Here is a 10435-nt window from a genome sequence, read left to right as displayed (position 1 = left end):
AGTGTACTGATCAAAAAGTTAGAAAAACATTTTGAGCCATGATCCCATTTGGATTCATGGACGCTTGATTGGTGATTCCAATGATTCCTTCACCCTGACCACATGATATTTAGGCAGGTCTTTTATAGACCAAGATAGTGGAAATAGGTTTAGTAGATCTGCAATAAGGTCGAAGTTGTCTCCTCCTCTTCCAAACCAGCACTAGACTTTGTCTTTTTACTCATGATTAATTTCTTTATGGAAGAAGAAACTTGCAAATCTCTAAAAATACATGCCACGAAGCAACATGAGTCAAGCCATCAATCTGAAGATTAAACAGTTGCAGGACACACACAATCCTTGTGAAAATATTAGTCTTGTTTTATTTGTGTTTAAATACATATTCCAAATCAAATAGAATTATACTAGTCTTTTACACAATGAATATTGTGTATTAATCGCACATTTACAGGTTTGTTTTTTCCTGTATTGCGAATATTTTTGCTAAGTGAACAAAATAATTGCCTTTTGTAGCGTATGATTTTTGAATGTCCGTGGGAGCAGCTGTACTTCTATTTTTCTACCTGTCAAGAACTGAACACTGGGTTGCAAATATGTGTAACATTAGAGTAAAATGAAAATATGAAGCAAACATCATGTTTAGTGTGATTTATAGCATCATTATATAAAACATGTATGGTGGAAAATATAGCCCAGTTTGCCATATAATTATATCTGTTCACGGTGACGTATCAATTAGGCTTTCCTACATATTTCTTTAAAAGCATAGGCCTGTTTTTCAAACTTATGTTCAATCAACTATATATACCGTAACAGTCAAGGGTTTTATTTGCATGTTATGCAATGCAGTCTGGCGAGGAACATATGGTAGACTACAGCAAAATCCACTTAACAAGCCTTGAAAATCAGCCCAATATTGACTAATATTGGGGGTTAAGTGCATGAAGGAACTTTGCTTAATTGTTTCTGCTTTTTTGCATGGATGGGCTGTGTGACTATCATGAGAATGTGACATTTTTTCAGCTTGCTGCTTGCATGAATCATTGTTGGATAATTTTAACTCCAGGGGTCCTCAGAAATCATTTAAGGTCCAACTGTATTTTATAACTTGTCATTTCAAAAGCTGACACTTGCCAAATCTAGCCAGCACATTACACCAGATCTGGTTTCACAGCATTGACTACTTGTCAAAGGAGAAGTCCTGCTTCTGTGCTCTTCAAGGACTAACGTTGTTGTCCCCAAGGCCTGAGATCATGATGCTGCTCCACTGGTTTGCTTATTATGTCTAGTCAGAAAGCAAAAACTATTTTTCATTCTGCCGTACAATTAATTATATTTGAGTCAACTGAGATGCTAAGTCAAAACGTAAAGAACCCTGGCTACTTTTGCCACATTGTGGTCATTTTCAACCTGCAGGAGTGCCAAAGTCAGATCAATGAAAAGAGATGCACCATAGTGCTGGATAACAAAGGACATTGTTTTGTTGTTACCCTGCACTGCCTGGATATTAAGCTATAGTGATGTATCCACCACCATTGGCTATGATGCCAGCTGGCATTCATCATGCCATTCATCTCCCAAGGTTCTAATAAGTGACATGTGGAATGGTAGTCCATTCCTGCATAAGCAAGTTAGTAAATTCAAGCATGCGTGATAGAAATCAGGGGACCATGATGGACAATGGAACTGTAGTTAGTCTCATGAATGACATTTTCTACATGCATAATGTTTTCATATTTGCTATCTACTGTATATAAAATTGACCTTATTAATCAAAATGGGGGGGAAAAAAAAAATTGCCTCTGCTGTTGTACCTCATGCTTGACATTTCGTTATTCAATTTTTAATCTTCTGGGTTTTTTTTTCCTGTTGTAAGCTACATACATTTATCATTAGCACCATTTATTTTATTTATTTATTGGTATTTAGTTTGGACAAGAAAAACACAGTTAATACTTGTTAAACAGTGTATCATACAGAATACATAATGTTTAATAATATGTATTCTGTATGATTCTCTTGTTTCTGCTTAGAACATTATTTGCTATGCTCACAAACTTACAGAAACTACTAAAGCTGCATGTGGACATGTGAGGTGGGGAAGCATATTGGTGTTCTGCAGGATTCAATGCACAGTGCTTCAACTATTGATTCCAGTGTGGCAATGCTAATATGCTGCCCCACCTCACTTTCCCACAATCAACCTTGGAGTGTTGTTTCAGAAGTAATTTTTGATGGCATAGCTAGCAGTAATAGGAAATAAAGATATCAGTAGAAACAAACAAAACCATACAGAACACAAATTAGGATACGCAATAAATGTGAACAAAATTGAGAATATGAAGTATCCCTTTAGAAGTTGTTTATTAATTTTTGTCCCCATTTGGAGTGAAATGCTTTGAGAATCTGGCCCACAGTTTTTACTATGTGGATTCTGATATAAACTGTAAGAAAAAAGACTAATGCAGGTACTACAAGCAAAGCTTTTCAGAGCTCTCTGTCGGAGCAAGATGGATCTTTTGAACTGATGACTCAAAAGACAGTACATTCAATGATTCACCATTTGATCAGCAGAGTACAAAAGTGAGTTCTGCATGTATTCAGGCTTTGCATTTTGCAAAACCTTTATTTTTTCAGTGAAGGGTTATAAGTAATTAATTCACGTATTACCAGTATCGAACAAGTAGGTACTGTATATGGGTTGGTCTGTACTTGCATAGGTAAATCAAGTTTTTTTCAGTATGGTGGAATGAAGAGAAGCTATACTTGATCATTCTACCCATAATATCTATCCTAAACAAAAAATCACAAAGATGAAGATGCAGCAGGAGAAATTGCCATGCTATTTACCTGTTGATATTCTGGCTAAGGCAGTTTTCGATTAGGAGAGCACCAGGTTTATAATTGATTTTGCCTGAGAACTAATCTTGGAGTTTATCAGTCTGTAAAATAGTCTATCCAGTGCTCGGAGCATTTAAAGGCAATGCATGTGACAGAAATGTTCCAAAACATAAAGGAAATGGTGTTTGGTGTTTATACCAGCTGGTGGCTTGATGGGCATTTAATCCATTTGAGGTGTTTAATTTTTATTAAGGATAAGAAACATGCACACAGTAAGTGGTGGTTCAATCTACAGATAGGTCCATGTTGTCTTTTAAAAATGAATGTGTAGTCTTGTAAAAGACTCTTGTAAATCAAGTTCCACAGAAAGCCAAGTACTATAAAGGGTTGATGAGGCTCATTGTTCATTCGTGTGGCGTTAAGTTGCCGTGGAAGTTTTAACGCAGTTGCAGTTTTTTGCTGTATTAAAAGGAGGGTCTGCTGAGGACCAGCAACAGAAGCAGCTAAACCCAGAGGACGAAACCTCACCAACCTACACATTGTGGCTCTGTGGATGGACATATAAACAGAGGTGAGATTTTATTCTAGTACTGAAAAGTCTCTGAACTGGGAACTTTCTGTTTTTGATTAGAGGAGTCTCATGACTACATGTGTGGCCCCAGGGACTGAAGCCTGTAATACTATATGTATTATTACTATTAACTGTTTATAAAATTATTTTATGCCTCCCATTCTGTATATAAAATACATCAAACAAAACAAATATCTAATTAAAAACACATTTGTGGATTATTCCCATACTAAAGCAAACACTGCATTGCCAAACAAATATTTGACAGTGATATACAAATGGCAAAGTGATTTATGATTACGTCAGGAAAAATTGAAAAATTGATTTTAGATCCTTGTGCATTTCAAGGTCTGACATCAGTGTTGAGGCCTTTTGAGGATTACAGTGATACTGTAAATATAACTAGCTCTTCTCTTGAGAGAAGTCTACTGCTACAAAAATAAACTGACCCTTTTTAAGGCGAGTGTTGTACCCCAGGGGCAGGATGTGTTTTAAAATAAATAAATACTTCCTGTCAATGTTACTCCTTGTAGCAAAGATTAATAGGCTAGTCTAGTTGATTACCTCCCTGCTAGTGTGTGCTACCTTTAATTAATCAAGCAACATCACAGCACAAGAATTCCAAGCACAAAATAGGGGGGAAAAAAAAATGTATTTCAGATTATTATTATTATTTTTTTTTTTTTGGTCTTGTACATTTCAGACTTTTAAGGGTCGTACATTTTGATAATTAAGTAAACTTAGAATGTTTGACTACTAACCTTCTAATATTGATCATTCTTTCCCCAATAATCTCCAATTATCCAGTGTGTGCTACACAGTAGCCCAGTGACACTGCATTTACTGCCAAATAAACCCAGTGAATTTAATATGCTGAGCAGTACATTGATCTGGAGGTAAGGAGGTAGAATGAGGCCTATTCATTTGTATTTATACATGGGCTCACAGGAGACTGAGAGCCAGGTAAAGGCTACAGGACATGTTGGTTGGTTGGTTGGTTTAATATTGTCTAATTTAGTTGATCTTTTTCAGTGTTTCTCATTGAAAGTCGCAGGAATTGTCGCACCAAATACTTAAATATAGCAGGAGGAAGCCTAACTAAATGATCATGCATATTTCCTCTGCTCATACATAGTCTCATTATTAACATTTCATTATCTTGATGTTTTAAGGCTCATGGACAAACTTAATAAAATACATGAAGACCCAAAGGCATTTGTGACATTCAAAGCTAATCGCATGGAGGAAAGACCTATTAAGAGTTTAGAACACTTTCATCATTGGAGATATGCATTTATTCTGTCTGTGCTGGAAGTATTCAAATTACATTCAAAAGAATAATTATGAACATAGATCCCTCAGAGTTTTATTCATAGGAGACCATTTGACATCCAAATATGGCAGGCCTGTGCATGTTTTCAAACTAATTTATACCCTTTTTCACTTTAATCAGTTATCAGAATACTAGCTGGGAGTCTTGGCCTGTATTTGAGCAATTACGCTTTATTTTCAAATTAGTAAAACTGTGTACACTTTAGCACTGTTGTGAACAGGGTTAGGAGAACGAGGCACAGCTTTGGGAGCGTATTGAATTAAAGTATAGAATGGTTGTATGGTTTGTCCCAGGATCTTGTCCTCATTGGGCTTAGAATTCAAATAACTAGTGAGTGTGATTTGAAAAGTATTCCTTGGTTTGTGTATTCTATTCTACTTTTTTCAAGGTCAGAATTAACATTACATTAAATTCTCAACATGTTGCTTGTTTGGTATATCACAGTAAACTTTTAATTGCGGCCCTTGTAAAAGTAATACATTCCAACCAGCTTGGTGTAGTGCAATAAATCTGGATTAAATTTAAGACGAGACATCCTCATTTGAGATTTCTCCAAATGACATGTTGGCTTTCTTTTTTTGTTTGTTTTTTTTTTTTTTAATTTTGTGCATTACACATTTTGATTTTTCTTCTGAAGTAAACCCAAGATCATTTCTGTCAAAACATATCAGTTTTTTTTTTTTGTGTGTGGAGGCTCAGGAGACACTAATAAGATGTAAGAAGTTGATCAGCAAGACTAGATACTATTTGGAATTAACTAAACAGTGGCTGATCTTAATACAGCAGGCCTAAAATGTATTTCCGCAATATCGATCATAAATAATTCTACCCTGTTCGACAAGAAGACTGGCATAAAATTTAATGTGATACCTGTCTTGTCAATTACTATTGCACAAACACATTTTTGAAGTAAACTGAGTCTGCTATTACTTCTGTCTGTTCTCCATCTATTCAGTTATAATTACAGTAGTATTTAGTAAACCAGGGATCCAAGTAAATAAGTATCATTTTGTACCACTGCTCACTTCTACAGTAGCTGAACAGACTGCTTTATTTTTGTTCGAAACCTATTTGAGTTGCCAAGATATTTAGTGAGCAAGTAGTCAAACTTTTGCCAGGACTGTAGGATTAGGATATTTTTATGACATTACAACTACAGAATCTTCTTTATATATAGTACAGCACTTTTTTAGTTACTGGTCATTTTTTAAAGTGAACTACCATGTGTATTATTCAGTATTGCTCGAGATTTTTTTATATATATATATATATATAATTCAAGTTTTATGTTTTTGAATTTTAAGTTTGGCAGCGATGAGGTTAAATCCCATCCCTGCAAAAATGTGCAGTATGTGGCCAGGTGGTAACTGATTGTCAATTAACTCTGGCCACATGGTATAAAAGAGGAGCCAGATATTTTCTTCTGTGCAGGTTGTGCTCTTGATCCTTGCACTGAGATAGCTGTTTCTCGGGTACATCTTTGTGTTTTGTTTGTTTAACTATAATAAATGTGCAGAAAAAGGCACTTTAAACTTGCAATCTCCTGTCTTCTGCATTTGTTATTCCAACCATTATCCAACATTTTTATTTTAAATGCATGCTTTAAAGTCGCATACCACGACATGAAGGCATGAGCATTATCACTGAGCTTCCCTGGCCTCCTGATTTATCTGATTTTAACCCCCATGTGGCACTTTGTGTAAGTTAGGATTGAGATCACCAAAGACAACCCAAAAGATAATCTGAGCTGCTTGTTGAGTTGACAGCTGTTTTGATGAGTTCATTTTATTTTGCACAGTACAGTTGCATCATGTTGTGTAATGGAGAAAGAATAGTACCTTTTTGTATTTCATGATGCTGTGTAATGAAGTATTAGTATTAAACTGACTAATTGTTGTATTGAGCTAATCATTCTAGGTTAATCCACACAGTAACACTCATACCAGAGACAGCTCCCTCCTCCCTGCAGGTCTTTTTAAATTCTTGGACTTGAGACCTTCCGCAATTCTCTTTCAGCTCTGATGATTCCAGCTGTTTCATTCTAAATATTTCCTAGGTGAGTCTATGAGCAAAAGACTGCAGACATAACACGTCTCAAATCCAGCAGGTGTGGGAGTCTGGTGACAACAAATCCATGACAGCTCAGCTGTATCCCCAGGAATCAACACTGCTGTGTTGCTGAGTCGCAAAGGGTCTGCCCAACATGTTGTTGTGTTTTTATTTATTATTATTAATTTTTCTCTCTGAGGCTGAACTGCTCATTTTATACATATTCAGCTGATCTTAATAAAATGTTTAAAAAAAAAAAAGTCAAGGTAACATGGTTTAAGCATTGGTCTCATGTTTGAATTTAACCATTACCATTCAACAGGTTATTACTGTACTGTATGTATTCTTTATTTGCAACATGGTGTCCTCAGCTGACTTGCTCTGACATGCAGATGCCTTGAGCTGGATTTGGACTAATGTTATTACCACAGTGTTTTTGTTTTACACCAGGTGTGTTTAGGCACAAATAAACCCAGATGCTGATTCGTCAGATGTATTGGAACCATCTTTTGAAGTCTACAGAACGAATGAGGTTGTAGTACGAGGTGCTCCATGTGATTCAATTTTGTTTTCTAAATGGGTGAAACTAGTATTTGTGAATTTCATACAGTTGACCATACTTTCCATAAAATGTTATATCATAACTTTGGCTAGACACAGTGGGTCAATTGCAGCGAACTGAAAGCAGCATTCTAACTGGGGATGATCCCGTGGTTAGTACGCAGCTCTGTACTAAACTAGTACGCAAGTTAAATACCAATTCAACGAACTTGGCGGCTGAAGTTAGTCCCCAGCTGCGTACTAAAAAATGTCTCAATTGCAAAGAACCCAAAAATAACAGCTGCTGCCCTCTAGAGCAGGGCTACTCAACCCTGGTTCTGGAGGGCCGCTGTCCCTCCTGGTTTTTGTTCTAACTGTACACTAAATTGATTAATTGGGTCAATTAAGCTTTTAATAAGCACTTCATTGGTCCGACCCAATCTTCTAGGTCCAGCCAGGTTAAGGGCTGGACCTCTAGAAAGACGCAACACCCCCGCCCGTAAGTCCACATGGGCCCCGATGCGACAGAGGAAATCCAGTCCTAGAATGCAAGAGTCCTGGACTGGGGCAAGCAAAACATGGTGCTTTAGCAACTGCCCCCCAATGTGGATCATCACTGTTCCTTTTCCCTCCATCGGCACAAGCTCCCCCGTCACAGTAAGGGGCCCAGGCAGTGGTTCCCTCCATCAGCCACTGTCTCCCTTGACGCCTTTTCAAGACGTCTGACTGCACGACGGTTACTGTTGAACCTGTATCCACCCAAGTGGTGCAGGTCATTCCTTCCACAAAGACCATAACGTGGCAATTTTTGTCCACGGTGGTGCTCCCGACCACCATCACCGAGGGACTCGGCTCCGCTGTGACGGGGTTTCTTTGCGGGGTCCGCTTTCCCCGAGTTAAGCAGACCCCTGGGCGTTTCCCAACGCTGGCCAAGTTTGTCAGTGCTTGTGGGGGGGGGGTCTCATTTTGATTTAAAAAAAAAAGTTTACGGAAAACCACACTTTTAAAACATAATTTGTACCAGTTGCTCAGATTTTGAGCCCCCGCTCTCTTCAGTTCCTGTTTGGAAGCACACCAAAACAAACCAGAATCCTTAGTACCATACTGAAGCTGGGGATCAGCTAGTCCGCAACTGGGGATGATCCCGAGATAGTACTGTACTAGCTGGTACGCAGCTGCATACTAACTCTGCAAGTTCGTTGCAATTGACCCAGTGACTTTTTGGACTCTTGAGGCAAACAAAAAATATATATGTACAGTTGATTCACGCTAATATGAATTTCAAGGAGCCAGCAAAAAAAAAAAGTGTGTCGAAGCCAAGTGCATACTTGTCAGTTTTTTTTATTGAAGTTACAGTGTTATTTGCAAATTTTAATTACAGAATGAAAAGTATTAGAAATGTAAAAGTACTGTGCATTTTATTGAAAATAGAGTTGTAAATGAACTTTTAAAAATTATACATTGCAAACTAACTTTCGTGTTAAGTGAATTTGTCTTATAAAAAGTCATTTTTAATAAGTTAAAGGCAAAGGTCTTACATAACATGAACAAACAATATGAAGCAATTAATTCTACTCCATGTGATAAGAGCAACAGCGAAGGTTGCAGTGACCCAGTGGAAAAGGGGTTTGCCTGTTTACTGTCTCTGTTAATGCCCAAATAATGTTATGTAAGAATTATACTGAGCTGATTGCCAATGACACTGATGGTCCTGTTCCCAGACGATTTTAAATTGTACGTTGATATGTTCTTTTAATTTCCATGTCTCTGAGATAAGCAGTGTTATTGTTGGAAAATCTTGTAAATTATCCTAAGCTTGTGGGTTTTGCCAAGATTTGGAATAGTGTGGGGTTATAATATACCTACAGTAGAATATTCAATGACTCGCATGGCTTCATAAAATATTTTACGAAAATAAACCTGTTTTAATTCTAAAACTCAACTAATAAGAATCAACTTAATATTACCTATAAACCCCTTTTTATTAATTGACTGGGTTGTTTATTTAAGTGTAATGCCTGATTACCTGCAAGATAACTGACTGTGGTGACCATTGGTGTCCCAAGGCATGGGCACTTAACCAAAAGAGAAGGTAACGGCCTCAGTGGGGGGTATTAATTCTATTAGAAATGGAACAAGCAGTTTTGTGACTGAAGACATAAAAAAATATATAAGTAAATGTAGGGTAAGTCCCAGTAGCTTTTAGAGGGTGTCTAGCTCTTGAATATTGACCCGTCTAACATGATTGGCTGAGATCGCTCATGAGGGTTCTAATTCTGGTTTGTTAACTTCACTGAATTGTATTTCTTTTTCTGAAATACTGATGATTTGAGGTATCTAGACTTCTGTGTTTTTAATAGACTGGATTGTCACATGGATGCTATACTGTATATGGTCCATTTTAGATGAAAGTAAATATAGCCATCACCTCCACAGCAATTGGCATTAGTAAACACTTACTAGAAAAGGTCTAGAAAAGGTACCCACCACAATTGAACAATTGTTAACTTGTTCTTGCAACAATAATTGTATTAAAGCCAATTGCTCCAGCCTTAGAGAACTCTGACATGAAGCTAGGAGCCAAGGTACTGAAACCAAGTAATATGATGTAGTGGGAATGGACAAATATTGACGTGAATGTTTTTGTGTAATTAAATATTGGTACACATTGTTTGAGTCAGCCACCGAAAAAAATGGAGTTAAAGGTTAAAGCAAAGCCTGTTTTGTGACCTGGAACTATATTAATACAGGATGCATTTGTTTTTTTTTTTTGTGTTTCTTTCAATATTTACATTATACTTGTTATGCATGTCAGCCAGTGATGATGTTTTCACATTTGATCTGTTTCTCTTGGTTTCACTCTCAAGACCTACTTCTTCTCTCTTGCTTACTATTATTATTGTTGTTGTTGATTATTTTATTTATTTATGTATTTATTTTGCAGACGCCCTTTCCCATGACGACTTAGTTGTATACAAAATAAAATACTATATACAGAATTACGGTACAATTAACAGCAAGATACAAAATACAGTGACTTCAGTCCCAATAAGAGCAAACACAAAACACAGTGCAATTTGATACCAGGCCAGTTCAAGAGC

This window comes from Polyodon spathula, chromosome 9 (genome assembly GCF_017654505.1).
Source record: "Polyodon spathula isolate WHYD16114869_AA chromosome 9, ASM1765450v1, whole genome shotgun sequence".
In the NCBI taxonomy this organism is placed as follows: domain Eukaryota; kingdom Metazoa; phylum Chordata; class Actinopteri; order Acipenseriformes; family Polyodontidae; genus Polyodon; species Polyodon spathula.
The sequence above is the reverse complement of the archived record's forward strand: the minus strand, read 5'-3'. Positions refer to the sequence as shown.